Below are 17,794 nucleotides of genomic sequence, written 5' to 3' on the forward strand. Positions count from 1 at the left end.
GTGATACTAAATTCTTTGTTCGTATTAAAACCTTTGACACTGTTGCTCGTGGGGCGTCCTAGAAAACATCTAGCCATGAATCATATACTCTATTTTCCTTTCCTCTTTTACTGGTTTTCTTTCTCCCTCCTTGTTCTCATTCTTTTTTAGAAACTCTCATTCTGTTCTAAGGAGATTATCTCTTTTGGTTCCTATGGTCTTTCACCAAAGCAATACAAATGACAATGCGGCAGGACAAAATCCACTGTAATTACTGAGATTTCCCCCCAACCTCCAGGCAGTCTCTAGTGGTCTCTTCTACCCTCCTCGAAATTGAAATTGCCTCCACTGCCTCACAGGACATCCCTTTGCCATGAAGAAAGAAGGACATTAGAGAATTCAGAGAATATTGAACCCAAAGACATTTTAAAAATTAAATTAGACTCTAGATAGATTTTAAAACAATCCTAGTGGAGACCATAGTCTTCAAAGACAAGGGACATGTAATTTGAAAGAGCAAGATTTTATCTTTTTTTTCTTTCTTTTTTTTTTTTTTTTTTTTTTTTTGAGAGAGAGAGTGACAGAGAGAAAAAAAAGATTACTGAATTATAAATGTTTGGCTTTGAAAATCTGGGGACAAAAACCTAAGTAAGGCAAAAATCTATATATAAATAATACAGTTGAAAACAAAGTAGAAAAACTTAAGAGTAATTCCTCTGTTCAAAATGAGATAAAACTGGGAGGACAGGGCATAAGGATAGGCATATAGACCGTGGAATAGAATGAAGGGTTCAGAAATAAACCCAGACATCTCTGGTCGATTGAGTTAACTCACAGTGAATCAAACACTAAATATAAGAGCTAAAATCACAAAATTCTTAGAAGACAACATAGGGGTAAATCTTATGATGATGGATTTTGGAAAGTATTCTTAGGTATGGCACCAAAAGCATAAGCAAACAAAAGAAAAAAGAATTTAACCTCATCAAAACAAAACAAAACAAAACAAAAACAAAAACCCTTTGTGCATCAAAGGACATTATCAAGAAAGTGAAGAGGCAACCCACAAATGGGAGAGAACAGTTTCCAGTCATATGTCTGGTAAAGATTTAATATCCAGAATATATTTTTTAAACTGCTAAAACATAACCTCTCTCCAATAAAAGCTGTTAAAAATTGGACAAAGGACTTGAGTCAGCATTTCTCTAAAAAAGACACATGGAAAAGATGTTCAACATCCTTAGTCATTAGGGAAATGCAAATTAAAACCACAAAGAAATGCTACTTCACATCTACTGAAATGGCTACCATAATTTTTAAAAAACTCAAACCAAAACAATAAGTGTCAGGTAGGATGCAGAGATACTGACACTTTCATAAACTGCTGGTAGGAATGTAAAGTGGTGTAGCTACTGTGGAAAACTGGAAGGTCCTCAGAAAGCAACACACAAGACCCAGCAATTCCACTCCTCGGTGTGTCCCCAGAAAACTGAAAACAGGGATTTGAACAAATATTTACACACCAATGTTCATTGTAGCTTTCTTCACAACAGCTAGAAGGTGGAAACAACCAAAATTTCCAGCAACAGATGAACAGATAAACAAAATGTGGTATGTAGAAAACAATGGGATAGGGGTGCCTGGGTGGCTCAGTCGGTTAAGCATCTGACTTCGACTCAGGTCATGATCTTATGGTTTGTGAGTTCAAGCCCCGTGTCAGGCTCTGTGCTGTCAGCTCAGAGCCTGGAGCCTGCTTCAGATTCTGTGTCTCCCTCTCTCTCTGCCCCTCCCCTGCTCATGCTCTGTCTCTCTCTGTCTCAAAAATAAATAAAAACATTAAAGAATTTTTTAATGATTACATCAAAAAAAAAAAAAAAAAGAAAAGAAAAGAAAACAACAGGGTAGTATTCAGGCACAAAAATGAATGAAGTCCTGACACATGCTACAACGTGGGTGAACCTTAAAAACATTATGCTAAGTGAAATAAGGCAAAGACACAAAGACAAGTATTATTTGATTCTCTTCACATGAAATATCAAGAATAGTCAAAGGCATAGAGTCAGAAAGTAGATTGGAGATTGCCAGGGACTACAGGAAGAAGGTAATGGGGAGTTCCTACTTGATGGCTACAGAGTTTCTATTAAATCAAAGAAGATTCTTCAGTAAAAAGTGCTTATACTTGATGCAATACTTATACTTGGTGTGATGTTGCACAACTGTGTGAATTAATGCCACTAAATTGTACCCTAAAAATTGTTAAAATGGCAAATTTCATTATATCTCTATCTATCTATCTATCTATCTATCTATCTATCTATCTATCTATCTATCTATCATCTATTTAGCCATCACCACACACACAAAAAGAGTTGGGGGATATGGGAGAAAGAAAAGAGAAGAGTAGAATTAAATGTCCTTGAATTGCCAAGAGGTGCAATGGTATGAAGTGATATTGGGAATATCAAAAGGGCCTTCTAGTTGCAATATATAAGACACGGAGTATGAGAATTTGTCCATCATCTCTCAGATGCAGCTTGGATGGCTATCAATGACCACAGGTCAAAGGAGATGGAAACTCTCCATGGAAGCCAGCAGGCACAAATACCTGCACCGTGGAGGAGACCCCTCTCCTCTCATGCTAAGTCCTTCTCCCTTGATGCTCTGACAGAGCATAAACTTTTCTCTTCTACTTTGGGAGTTGGATAAAAAAGGTGTAGGCTATGAGAAACCTGAATTTAACTGAGCATTCAAAATATTCTGAAATGGTGAAAGAATTAAATCACCCCCTGGTAAGGACTGAACAATTCCAGCATCCCTACTTTAGTCCATAAGCATGAAGCAAAGCCTACGTTTGTCAGAGAAATGTTGACAATGAGCTGCTAAGAGTTTTTAAAAGGCAAGTTCTTCTCTTTTTGTTTTCCTGTAGGAATATTGTGAATCATGATACAGATCTTAGTAGGTTTATGAGATTTCAGGAAACCAGAGAGGGATGTATAGGGCAAATTGTTCCACAAGAGCCAAGGCTAACTGGGTCTCATTTCCAACCTGAAACCAACAACTGGGGCTCAAAGCCAGGGCCATGACTGCACAGAGTAAGGAATTGTGTTAGAAGGCCAGGAGAACCATGTGCTTGCTACCTTTCTAAAAAGGTTGCTGTTCTGCTCCTCTTTCCCTCTTTAGGGAAAGCTCTCCCTACCTTCACATCTGAGTCACTTGGGAAAAATATCAAATTAAAGGAGATTCTTCAGTAAAAAGTGCTTATACTTGAGGTAAGAACTTCACCCAGAACTGGTTTCCCACATAATGCTTTAGTACCAAGGGCAGAAGATGATATCACATCCATGTACTTCCTTATATGTGGGAGTACACATCTGAAGAAGCAGATACGGGACAGAAAATGGGGAAACCCCATTTTCTTAAGGGAATAATGCTTAGAATGGGGGAAGAGCATAATCTTTACAGGGATAAAAACATTTAGCGTGGACTTAAATGTGGAGAAATAAAATTCTGTGAAAACCAACCCTTTTACCCATTGAATCACTTGGCACTTGTTTCCTAAGTGAAAAGATAGATAGAAAGTGAAAAGATAGAGCTGAGAACCTAAGAGTAAGTTGCGTTTATAAATAGATTTTGGAACTCGGAGCAAAAAAAAAAAAGTAGCTTGAAAGCCATGGCATTTTTGATTTGCAAGTATCAACCTTTTTTTTTTTCTTTAATAATAAGGTGTTTAAGTACCAAAAGCTTGAGTTTAAACATAAAGAGCCAAAATCCTGAAAGACCCATAAACAGAGGCTGAAAGGATAGTTTCCCCCTCTGTTTTTCCAACCTCTTAGAAGGAAAAGATTTCTGGGCTAGTGAGGGGAATTTTCAGAAAAGAAGAAGAAAGAAAGTGAACTAACTCTTTATGGTTCTCTGAGAAGGAGGGCCCTGCCCCTCAGCCCCTGAAAAGAGCTGAGCCTAGGGTATGAAAACTACAGGAAAGCCAGATAAGTTTGCTGGTATCCCAGAACAGAGAAGATATGTGCCTCCCTTCCCAAAGTGCAGCCTAGAGAGGCTTCCCAAAGCCTAGAAAGACTTCACGAAGGAGGCTCCATCCAACATGGCCCTAGAACAGTAAGATGGCTTCTGCTGACTAAATCATCTAGACAAGTGAGCCTACAAGGAGGACAGCAAAGCCATGGACACGCTACAGTGTTTTAAGGAAGACAGTTCCTAAGGCCTCAAAGAGGAAGTACATAAGGTTGGGAGTGTGTGTCTTGCAATTTGAAAGAGGAAACTTCTGAGCACTTGGATCTGGAATCCAGGAACTTTTGGCATTGGGAGAAGATGCTAAAAACCATCAACAAACACCATGTGGCATTGACCAAGATAGGCAGAGAACACTCAAGGAGCAGACCCTCCTCTTCACTAATGCTGTTGATGCTACTATAAACCTTCTGGAACTTAAACACAATCCAACACGGAGAAGCAAGGAAAACCTTAACTTGACTGAGTGTGTAACCAGATTAGTCATTACTTTAACCAAGTTTACCTGAATGTGAACAAATTTAGTTTTCTGCTGTCTGACAGAAATGGCATCTCATGAAAAACAAACAAACAGATTTGATTTAAAAAAATTAACAAATTTGAACTTGAATTTTATAAGTTCAAGTTTTTCCCCTGTGAGATTTCCACAAATCACATGTGACTTCTAATCCCAATTATATTTCAATCCTGCTCTTACTCTCAGATTATTTTTTTTTCTTTTGCATATTTCCATTCTTGCAATCTCTTGGTTTACTTCTCTGATTTTCTCCTGAACATACCATTGTATGGAGATTTCACTCATTAAGTCTTATGTTATTGTTTTAAACTAAAAGAGCTATCCCATGGTTTGCAATTTGGGTTTAGAATTTTTTGACTAAAGATGCCAGAAGGTAGCTGAACACATATGCCTTGTGGATATGCAAAAAAGGACAGGCAAGGAACAGCTGGCCTACTCTGCCCCAGCAAGCTTAAGAAGAGGAACCGCCATGGTTCTTTTGTTTCCTAAGCCTTGCCGCAGTGCTGAGCACAATAAAATTGCACATTATACCTGTTCAATTAATAGTTATGTGTAGAGTTGGACTGAAAGAAATAGAATTTAAGTCAATTGGCATAAATATGGCTTGTTTTCACTGTTGTTTATACATTGGCATACAATTGTATTTGCAAATAATTTACCCTCTCCTAGCTCACTAAATGAGTAAATGGCTAAGTGCAGATATGTGGAGAGGTAAGCTTCAGTAAATACTAATCACTACTGCACTGTTTTGGGAGGGCTTGGCTTCATTCAGAGCAGCCTGTAAATGGCTTCTATATTCTGATTAGTAGGATTAGTTCCTTAAAATTCTTTCAATCCTGATCCCTCAAATCTTGCTGGGTCTCTTGAGATGGTGTTAACCCCCAGGCATGGTTGTTGTAGTAAAGTAAAAAGGACAGCCTTTGGGCCTGCTGCGTTCAAGGCTGTGTTCTTTTGTAGATTTCCATACTTGCAATAGTATGACTTCCAGAAAGTTACTCAATCTCTTTAAGCTTTGCATTCTTTATCTATAACACAAGAATAATTATCACTCTCATTTGGGTACTATAGATATTGAATTTGATTTAAAAAATGTAAACGCTTAGCACTTTTATTTGCAAAGTGCATGGCAGGGCAGACATTCAAAAGCTGGGGGTATTATGCTAAGCAAAATAAGACAGCGAAAGATAGATATTATGTGATTTCACTCGTATGTGGAATTTGAGAAACACAACAGATGAACATAGGGGAAGCGAAGGAAAAATAAGATAAAAACAGAGAGGGAGGCAAACCACAAGAGACTCTGAAATACAGAGAACAAACTGAGGCTTGTTGGAGGGGAGGTGGGTAGGGGGACGGGTTAAATGGGTGATGGGCATTAAGGAGGGCACTTTTCAGGATGAGCACTGGGTGTCATATGTAAGAGATGAATCACTGGGTTCTGCTCCTGAAACAAAGACTGCACTCTATGATAACCAACTTGAATTTAAAGAAAAAATAAAGAAAAAGAAAAAAAAAAGCTGGTGGCTCTTGCTGATATCATTATACAAAAAATGCAACGATCAGATGCTATTCTTTAAACATTATAAGGATGAAAATTTTACTTGTATATCCTTTCTTGAATATTTGATGTGAAACAAAGGCATCTTTCACCTAAGTTATATCATATTCTATTATATGTATCTACGCATACGATATATTGTGGCTAAGAGTGATGGGTTTATACTCCAAATAGGTATCTAGATAAGCATCCCCAATATTCATCATATTGTCATCACACAGAGTCATTCATTTAGCACACCTCTGTCCATCTGTGTGCCCTAGGGTCCATCATGAACAAACAGGAGGGATCCCTGTCCTCTGGTGGCATCACATGAAAACTCCCCAACACCATACTGTTCTACACAGAACCAACTGAACAAACCCTGGATGAATAAACAAATTTCAAAACTAAATAAGTAGAAAGCATGTTAGCAACAAATCTGAACTTGAAATTACCTCTTGGCATTGTCTATGTAAGCACAGAGCTCCGCAAAGGGAAGGTACCTTCTAAATAGGTCAGCGTGTAGGAAATAAAATACCTTAACATTCCCCCAGCTGGCTTGAAAATACACAAGAAATAAACACGTGTTATTTGACTCTACTGAACTCCCTTTTATTCAGTTCCAAATACATTAGAGACATTCAAGAAACACATAAAGAAATATTAGAGAGTCAGTCATACTGCTATATCACTAATCATTTAGGAATGCATATTCATTTTTGTGTCTTTTTTTCTGGGAAAGTGTTGAAAACTATGCAAAGCATTGTATCAATATGAAGCATTATTATTTTTATTATTTCATAAAATTCTGCAATCTACATGCACATGCCAGGGGCTAAAAATGTTTTTACAATCCAGAAACAGCCACAGATGCTATTATTGCTGGCTTCTTTGCATACATATCTCTGAGGTTGGCCTCATTTCTTAAATGTAGCAGCTACAAAATGGCAAAGAAACGATATGAAATGTGAAACTCATTCAGTCTTCCAGATGTTCCTGTTAATATGACACCAAACGATGAAATTGTCGATTGATTAACTGAACCTCCCTTTTGTATTTGAATTTTTGTGTATTGTGTATCACAGATTTAAATTTAATCCAATAGCTGTAGTATCAACATTTCTGTGAATTTGAGGTTGTCCATATACATTGAAATAGTAGTATGTATCTATGTCACAATTTGGTCAGATGCTTGTTGAGAGCATAAAGAGCACACGCTACTGAAAGGCTGTGCTTTTCTTATTTTCTTGAGTAAACTGGTATGTCTTTTTTGGTGAATATCTTCACCATTGATAAGGCGACTCAAGAAACTGATTCATCTTTTTTCCCCTCTTTTCTGCCACACTTCCTGAAGTGGTTTTGGGTTCCATCCCCATTTTAATTGTCCTACTTGTGAATTTCATGATTTCTACCTTGGAATTTGCTTTGGTTTTGTACCTTTAAGCGGCAATTTGTTGTAACATTTAACAGTATGGACTCTGCAGTCAGACCAATGAGCTCAAACCTGATCCCATCACTTACTTGCTATGGAACCTGTATTGCTTCCTCATCTATAAAATGGAGTTAATAATAGAACCTACTTCTTGGCATTGTGTTGAGTAGTTAATATGTATGAAACACTTAGAATGTTCCTAGCACAAAGTAAATACCATGCAAGTGTTAGCCATCAATTTCTCCTATTTTGTTGTCATCCTTCTCCCAAATTCAATTATCTTCCAAAATAAATGCCATCATGCACTCCAGCTCAGAAACCTGTGAAGGTTCCTTCTCCCTATAAATAACACCATTCAAACTTTTCACAGCCTTGCCCTAGAGTGACATTCCAGCCTTCTCCTGGCACACCCACCCCCTATACCCCAGCCACATCAGAATTTGCCGTATTTTACACACCTGCGGACTTCAGATCTCCTAGCTTTGCTCACATCCTTCTCTATGATTAAAACACCCTTTCTTATGCTCTACCTAGTCATAGTCTATGTTTCCTTCAAGGCCCAGTTCAAATGGCAAGTTTTTAGGGAAATCTTACCTGAAACAACGTAAGCAGAAGGCATCATCCCCACATGCGTGTTCTTCCACATTTCTGACTCATCATCCTGGCAGACATTGCCATTACTTGCTTATGAAACTTTTCACCCTGAGATTTGTGTTTCTTAAAGAGAAGGATCATATCTTAACAATCTGTATATATCGACAGTCTAGCATACTGCCTGACAAATTCTAGGAGCCAAATAAATAAGTGGGTATCTATCTGTTGAATGAACAAGAACCCTTATCAGAAATTCACTTCTCCCTTTCATAAGATTCCAAGGTGAATCTTAATTCCTTCAAAAAACCTTTCCATTCGCCTCGGTTCAAATGAATTCCCCCACTTTGAACTCCTCCACTATTCATTCTATCTGTCATTCATCTGACATTTGTAAAATATCGCATAGTGATTTTCGTTTCTTTTTTAAAAAATTTTTTTTTCAACGTTTATTTATTTTTGGGACAGAGAGAGACAGAGCATGAACGGGGGAGGGTCAGAGAGAGAGGGAGACACAGAATCGGAAACAGGCTCCAGGCTCCGAGCCATCAGCCCAGAGCCTGACGCGGGGCTCGAACTCACGGACCGCGAGATCGTGACCTGGCTGAAGTCGGACGCTTAACCGACTGCGCCACCCAGGCACCCCACGTTTCTTTTTTTAATGTATCTATAACTCAGATGTCAGATAGAGCCTTTCTACCCATTAAGATCTATCTTGGCGTGTCTCAAACCCTTCTCCTGCCGGTCCTTAACATACCACAAGAATCTGGTGAATTGCTGGGGATGGCTTTAAAAAAACATTTATTTATGTACTTTTGAGAGAGAGTGAGAGAGAGAGAGAGAGAGCATGAGCAGGGGAGGGGCAGAGAGAGAGAAGGAGAGAAAGAATCCCAAGCAGGCTTCGCACTATCAGCACAGAACCCGACACTGGGCTTGATCCCACAAATTGTGAGATCATGACCTGAGTCGAAATCAAGAGTAGGACGCTTACCTGACTGTGCCACCCAGGGGCACCACTGGGGGGTGGCTCTTATGCTTATATTCATCTCTGATTCTGAACCTTTTCTTCTGTGCAATTAGTTGTGTGTGGATTATCTTCCTCTCCTATCCTTGACGTTCCTATTCTGCCCCTGGTTAATTCAGATGTGGAACTCAGCTCCTTTGCCTGATGTCCACAAAGCAAAAACAACCCATGATAGGCAAATAAACTCCATTCATATAAGATTTGACAGGTTTAACCAAAAGTTTGGAAAACAAGAAATGTATATCACAATTACATAAATATCTAGCCAGTTGCTGTTTTGCACCTTATTCATTCAGAAATGTGTTTGTATGCACAACAGCACAAGGATATTATATATACAGATATCCATATATATTCTACAAGAAACGTACATAATTATCAATCTGTATTTAATAGTCCTTACAAAACAACTAGTAAGACCAAGCAGGGTCTACATCACAACAGTCCAAAAAGGCAACTCGCCCACCCACTTTCTGACAGCCTCAATCCCATCCCCCTCCTTTCTGGAACACCTTCTAGAAACTATGTTTTCATCAAGTTTAGTAAAACAATTCCCTCCAGTCCTTACTCTCAAAATCAGTATCAAGCCTACATTTGCATATGGAAATCTATCAACACACTCAGCTAAATAACATGGTCTCTCATTTAATGAAATTTATTCTCCTTAGACTTCTGTGTCTTAACCCAAAATTTGTTTTTCTTCCTTACATATTATGTTTTATTGTGCTAATCAGATATGAAATTCCTTAAAGACTAAGATAATCTGATACTACTTTGATCCCTCAAAATACTATTGTATTTTTTTTTAATTTTTTTTCAACGTTTATTTATTTTTGGGACAGAGAGAGACAGAGCATGAACGGGGGAGGGGCAGAGAGAGAGGGAGACACAGAATCGGAAACAGGCTCCAGGCTCTGAGCCATCAGCCCAGAGCCCGACGCGGGGCTCGAACCCACGGACCGCGAGATCGTGACCTGGCTGAAGTCTGACGCTTAACCGACTGTGCCACCCAGGCGCCCCTACTACTGTATTTTTAAAATTAGTCATTCATCCATTCAATAAATATGTATTGAGCAACTGCTACATGCAAGGTGTTACAATGTAAGCAATTCCCATTCTTGCCCTCAACATGCTCCTAGGAGGAGGAGATAGACATAGGAATGACCACTACCAATGCAGTATAGAAACTACCCTAAGACTGCAGTGTAAACTTGATTTTGTAGGGCCACAGAAGAGGAAGGCTCCTCATAGTTCTCAACTTTGTCTCCAACATTTCTGTGGGCCACTATATTCTCCACTCTAGAATAGTAATGCTCCACAATGAAGATTATTACTCCCTGTGAAAACAAGAGGTGAGAACCCCCATTTCCCTTGTAAGGACACAAGCAGAACAGCAGTGAGAACATGGGAATTTTCAAAAGGACTCATAAACATCTGTGATTCTGATATACCTGCTCAGGAGTATGGCCTTGGGGAATCACTGATGTAAAACTTGCATCAGTTTAAGCTGCCATCAAATGAGAACACAGGTTTTCCAAAACATGTTAATTCCATAAAGAGTCAACGCACGCTTTAAAGTATGAAGCCCCTAAAGCTATAGTATACATGGATACTGCAGATTCGAAAGAAGTGAAGAACTGAAATAATTTTCTGAGCAGTCATTAGAGGACTTTTATGTGCTGTATCCAGCAGAAAAGAGGAGGGAAAAATGGGAATGTATAAATCAGCAAGCTTGAATTGATGGACTTCATTCCCTGTGGCACTTAGGACTCGGTTCTATGGGCATCTTCTGACTCCCTTCTGCACACAAAAATTTAAGTGCTGTATGTCTACTCATCCTTATCCAGTAAGGGTATACCTGGGCACATCCGTGTAAGTGCCAGCGACTAGTAGATGTATCTGCATAGCAATCCCTGTGACATTTGCTTAACTCACTAGCAGAAAGGCATAAACAGCTTGCCGCAGGTCTGTTTGTAATGGCAGGATAATGAGGTCTCCAGAGGCCTGAGCTGAAAATGACTTGAGATTTCTCTTTAAGAATATACTTTAGTTGTTGTGAATTGGCTTTGCTTTATGCAATGCTCAGAATGAGAAGAAAAAAAAAAAAATCATTGCATAGCGATTTTTTTTCCAAATGGGAATACAGTCTCAGCTATTTTTAGATCATTGTTCTAAATCCCAAAGACTGTTTTATTATGTCTTTCTCAAATACAACTAAGCATATGTTGGAAGTTATTTGTTAAATCCTTTCTCAAAAAAAAAAAAAATCCCTACCAGCAATAAGGACATAATCTCCAGAGAACAATTTACTTTCAGATTGAAATTACCTGATAAAAACATCTAGCTCACTGAAATAGAAGTTTGTTGCCTTTTAGATCACGTCGCTCTGCTTCATGAAGTAGAGATCAGTGCAGAGATTAGAGAGGAAATCACAATTCAAACCCAGACTGCTATTTGAGTATTAAAAGAGGGAACAAGACACAAATAGAAACAGGGAAGAAGTTTTTCCTTGAAAGAATTCAGCAGATTTTCCGTAACTCTTGGATGCATATCTCCACCAATGGCCACTTGGGCCTTCTTTGGCTTTGTAACTGGTCACCTCTATGTGCTAACTCAAAGAACAAGCACCCAGTTAACTTTATCAGAACATATATTTATTGACAGTTGCTCACGCATGCATACTGACTCTTACAGCTGAAAGGAATACTTAAATTTTATTACAAGTGTTAATAATTGCTTTAAAGTATGCAGCCCCTTTAGGCTATATATTACATAGATAGGAAATGGAGAACTGGAACAATTTTCAGAGTGACCCACTTTTATATGCTATCTCCAGCAGAAAAGAGGAGGAAAAATGGGGGGGGGGATGTTATCTTGCTGTTCCCCCTGCCTGGAATCTTCTTCCCCCCAGAAATACACAGGACTTGCTTCCTCATATCATTCAAATCTTTTCTCAGATGTCACCTTCCCTGTGAGGCCTGCCTCAAAGAGGGAAAATCATAACCGTCTCTCTGCTTCCAGTTCTATTGGTTTTCCTCGATTCGCTTTTCTCTATAGCTCTTACATCTTCTAATAAGCGACATAATGTACTCATGTTGTCTATTGTCTGTTTCCCTCCAACAGGCTGGAAGCAGGATGAAGGCAGCAATTCCGGTTTCTTTCATTTTTCTGCTTTATCTGTAGGTGTCTCATTGATAGTAAGTGCTCAAAAACATGTATAATGAATGATAGGTAGAATGTATGTTTTAAAGTAGGCAGTCCTTTCAGGCTATGTTATACATGGATAGTGACATGAAGAATTAAAATGATTTTCTGATGGGCTTCAAACTATACTACAAAGCTGTAATCATCAAGACAGTATGGTACTGGCACAAGAACAGACACTCAGATCAATGGAACAGAATAGAGAACCCAGAAATGAACCCACAAATATATAGCCAACTCATCTTTGACAAAGCGGAAAGAGTATCCAATGGAAAAAAGAAAGTCTCTTCAGCAAATGGTTCTGGGAAAACTGGACCGCGACATGCAGAAGAATAAACCTGGACCACTTTCTTATACCATACGCAAAAGTAAACTCAAAATGGATGAAAGACCTCAATGTAAGACACGAGGCCATCAAAATCCTCGAGGAGAAAGCAGGCAAAAACCCCTTTGACCTTGGCCGCAGCAACTTGTTACTCAACACGTCGCCAGAGGCAAGGGAAACAAAAGCAAAAATGAACTATTGGGACCTCATCAAAATAAAAAGCTTCTGCACAGCGAAGGAAACAATCAGCAAAACTAAAAGGCAACCGACAGAATGGAAGAAGATATTTACAAACGACATATCAGATAAAGGGTTAGTATCCACAATCTATAAAGAACTTACCAAACTCAACACCCAAAAAAACAAATAATCCAGTGAGGAAATGGGCAGAAGACATGAATAGACACTTATCCAAAGAAAATATCCAGATGGCCAACCGACACATGAAAAAATGCTCAACATCACTCATCAGCAGGGAAATACAAATCAAAACCACAATGAGATACCACCTCACACCTATCAGAATGGCTAACATTAACAATTCAGGCAACAACAGATGTTGGTGAGGATGCAGAGAAAAAGGATATCTTTTGCATTGCTGGTGGGATTGCAAACTGATGCAGCCACTCTGGAAAACAGGATGGAGGTTCCTCAAAAAATTAAAAATAGAACTACCCTACGGCCCAGCAATTGCACTACTAGGTATTTATCCAAGGGATACAGGTGTGCTGTTTCAAAGGGACATATGCACCTCAATGTTTGTAGCAGCACTATCAACAATAGCCAAAGTATGGAAAGAGCCCAGATGTTCATCAACGGATGAATGGATAAAGAAGATATATATATATATACACACTGTGTGTATATACATATACATATACATATACATATACATATACATATACACACTGTGTATACACACACACACACACACACACACACACACACACACACGGTGGAATATTACTCAGCAATCAAAAAGAATGAAATCTTGCCATTTGCAACTACATGGATGGAACTAAAGGCTATTATGCTAAGTGAAATTAGGCAGTCAGAGAAAGACAAATACCATATGACTTCACTCATATGAGGACTTTAAGAGACAAAACAGATGAACATAAAGGAAGGGAAACAAAAATAATATAAAAACAGGGAGGGGGACAAAAACATAAGAGACTCATAAATATGAAGAACAAACAGAGGGTTGCTGGAAGTGTTGTGGGAGAGGATGGGCTAAATGAGTAAGGGGCATTAAGGAACCTACTCCTGATATCACTGTTGTACTATATGCTAACTAACTTGGATGTAAATTTGAAAATTAAATTAAATAAAAATTTTGCAAATAAATGAAATAAAATATTATAAAATTTAAAAGAATAAAAATAAAAAAAGTAAAATGATTCTCTGAGCAGCCAAGTCATTAGGATTTTTATCTGCTGTATCCAGCAGAAAAGAGGAGAAAACAATGAGAATGTATGCAATCAGTGCTCCTGAACTGATGGAAATCATTCACTGTGGCACTTAGAAGAGCTCAGCTCTGCGGGCATCTTCTGACTCCCTTCTGCACACAAAGATTTAACTACCATATGTCTAGTTATCCTGACCCATTAATTCCTACGAACTGCCCTAGAGGACAACATACCTTTATACTATAAAAGATCATGTAGTTGATGAGATTTTCAGAGTAAGTTGGCAGAGTGACACTATCACAGATTCTCTCCCACCACAACTAAATAAATTTACAAATTTTAAGTAAAACAAGACCTAAAAAAACTAAACCAGTAGCAATCAAACATAAGAAGAGACACAGCCTTATGCCTACTCTGTGAAAAGCATAAGCTGAAGAGGGGGAGGAGATGGAGAGAGAGATTATTCCAGGAAGTAGTATATCTACTAATAGTGAAGGGAAAAAAGGAAGAGAGAGAAAGAAGAAAAAGTTAAATATACATATAAAAAGAATACTTCCAGTGTAGGAAGAAGATAAAAGTTGTGGAAAGTCCAAAGAAAGAAAACATAAAAATCTACCTCTGTTCCCCCAGAAGCAGGAAAAAAAAATTCTCCAGAGCTCGTTGTCTATTTTGTATCTTGTTGAGTTTTTTTTTTTTTTTTTTCCCTGCTCAAAACAAAGCTGCAAAGAAAAGACAGGCTATTCACGGTGACCTAGAGCTAATTATATCCAACAAAATATATGCATCCAGCAAAACAGAACACCAAAAACAAAGCAAAACAAAACAAAACAAGAAATATGAACAGAAGAGAAGTAAAACAAGCTCATAGAAAGTGCTAAAGGCCCAGGGTGAAAAAGGCACAAAGAACCCTGGGTGTTGAACCCCTCCTTCCCCGCAGATGATGAGGTTGTAAGTCCAGCCCACAGGCCTGATCTTAGTTCAGCCATATGAACAGTAGTTGGGAAGAAGCAGGTAAAGAAGGTGAAGCTTATCTCCAGGTGAGGAATTATTTCCAGAATTCACCCCACGTTTGTTATCTCTCCAGGCCTCAGACATCAGCTCACATAGTTCTAGTAGACTCTGGGCAGGGCTTTGGATCAAACTGGAGTGACAAAAGCAGAAGCGTAAACCAGACTCACAAAAAGTAGCTTCCCACAATCCAAATGAGCTGTCCTCCTCTCCCGTCCCTCCGACACAGAAAATAAGCACAATACACATTACCCAGAGTGAAGATACAAACCAGTCTCAACTATGATGTGAAAGGAGTTTAAGGGATCCCACCAGCACAATGTCAGAGAAAACCATGGGTCTTAAACATCAGTGACAGTTAACATTTATTGCTCACTGTGTGACAGGCACTAACCACTTCACATATATTAATTCACTGAATCTACACAACAGCCTAATAAGGTAGGTACTACTCTTGGTATGTAATTCCATAATCAAAAACCCTGAAGCCAAATGTGTCTTGAAACTCAGATTATTTTTCAGATTTTAGAAAGGGATGAAGGTGTATGTGCCATCAAAGACATAAAAACCATGGGTCCCACAGAAGCACGCTGTAAACATGTTAAAATTTCCAATTAAATCTATGAATATTCACACTAATTGGGACAATAAATCCTATAGGTAGCTCATATCAATTCAAATCAGGTCAAGTTGTGCCTCTAAATAAATGTATGGCAAACATACAAAAACTTAGGGCTTTCAGAGCCTTTTAGATTATGAAGAGATCCAGACTTGTAGTGGTAGTCCCTGAACCAGTGAGAAAACTAATGTAGAGGAAGTTTCAGCTCACAAATTCACCTAGGTCAGAAGGTAAAAGTAACAGAACCTAGGTAAAAACCCAGACTCCAGGGTCTGAAAGTTTAACTCCGTTGACGGAATCACCGGTGCACATCCATTGACGCAGCAAGTGTTTATTAAGCAACTACTAAACTATAGGAGCCAGGGATCCAGCAGTGAACAAGGTGGGTGGAGCCCCCATATTCATGGAACTTACAGTTTAGGAGGGACAATAAACAAATATGTAGTATGCCAGGTAGTGATAAATGCTAGAGGTGGCCCAGTGACTACCTTTCAGACCAGGCCCTCCCTACCCCCCATGTAAAACAATAACCCAGTTTCCCTTTGGTAATAGGGATCAGGCATCATGGCCTGCTGCTTCAGTGCCTCGGAGAGCCTAAAATGGCCATCGGGGCATTCTCTCTAATTTACTTCAACAAAACTGTATAACCTGATGGAAACACCCATCCTTTAGGCAATAGAAGTCACAACTCACTAAGACCAAACTTGCAGAAATGAGAAGGAGAAATTCTAGATTCTCAGGTGCAATAGTGAGAAGAGTCACTCATAACTCCACTTCTGGGTTCCCAGATTATATATCCTGACTGTAAGGGAAGAATAAAAACAATACTCAAATAAAGTGTAGATTACTTCCTGCGGGAGAGCACTAAAACATCACAAAGCACTGTCTTCAAGCTGACCCTGTAACTCAGATTTTATACCTTTCTATCAGTTCTGCTCTTCTATCAGTCCACCTGCTTTTAGATCATGAGTAAGTGGGAGACCAATGAATCTCATGGGCGTGAACTTATTGCCATACTTCTTTCACTCTGAAATGAGTTTCTTGGTGATGGATGATGTCGTAAGGAACAACATGCCGTTTTGTGGATCTCTCAATAGTAGATGGGAGTACTAACAGAAGAAACGTGTGAAGGGAACCAAATCCATAACCAGAACGTTAGTCCTGTAAGGATAGCCTCAATCAACATATTTGATTTATCACTGGGTGGCGGACTGATTCTGCTGAAGAAGAAGCCATGTTGAGGGCAAAGTGTTGGCCTGTGCTGCAGACAGGTTGACCACTCAGCAATAGCAACAGTCTGATTAGCCTTGTTAAGAGAGTCTATGCTGTTAGACTTACACATAACTTCGTCCCTCATGCCATACATGCCCACTTTGTAGATGAGTCTTTTTTTTAATGGTTATTTATTTGGAGAGAGAGAGAGACCAGGAGCAGGGGAGGGGCAGAGGGAGAGGGGAGCAGAGCGTCTGAAGCGGGCACTGTGCTGATAGCAGACAGCCTGATGTGGGGCTTGAACTCACGAACCGCGAGATCATGACCTGAGCTGAAGTCAGACACTCAGTCTACTGAGCCACCCAGGCACCTCTGTAAATGAGTCTTTTAAGCAACTACTATGGCTGGTAAAAGGCTGACATCTACAGCACAGGACATCCTGCCACCTCATTACTGACAGCTGGCTCGGGAGGGACATTCCCTTTTTCTAAGACCTTCTTGTCATGAACCTGCCAGTTTGTCTAAGACCCTGAGGAGTCAGCTAATCTGCTAGCAGGCCTGTGACCCCATGCACATCTATACTTCAGACCACCTTCTTTTCTAAGGGCAGAAGAGCACCAGATGTACTGTGAAAGCTCTGCCCCTAAGGAAGTTCCCCGTCACCAATGACCAGAGAGGCACTCTTAACCAAATCTGTACAAATACGTTAACTCTCTGCTACCAGCTGGTGCCGGTGTATTAGACGCACTCACATGTCAACCAGGCTTTCAATTTTTCCTCTTCTGTTCATTGGTCATAGGCAACTCCCCACGAGGCGGTATGTATGAGATGAAGGAAAGGTGGTGAGGAGAAAATGGCACCATGAGAATCTGAGCCACCTTTTCATCAAATTTACTAGCACCCTTTGG

General features: G+C 39.3%; 1 long non-coding RNA gene across 12 annotated transcripts in view; it reads right to left on the reverse strand.

Annotated features, from left to right (window-relative positions):
• The window catches only part of LOC147581273 (uncharacterized), a 276,532-nt gene that overhangs the window by 214,902 nt on the left and 43,836 nt on the right, over positions 1-17,794 (reverse strand). The window lies entirely within an intron of this gene.

This window comes from Puma concolor, chromosome B2 (genome assembly GCF_028749965.1).
Source record: "Puma concolor isolate L17-30 chromosome B2, mPumCon1.1.hap2, whole genome shotgun sequence".
Classification (NCBI taxonomy): Eukaryota; Metazoa; Chordata; class Mammalia; order Carnivora; family Felidae; genus Puma; species Puma concolor.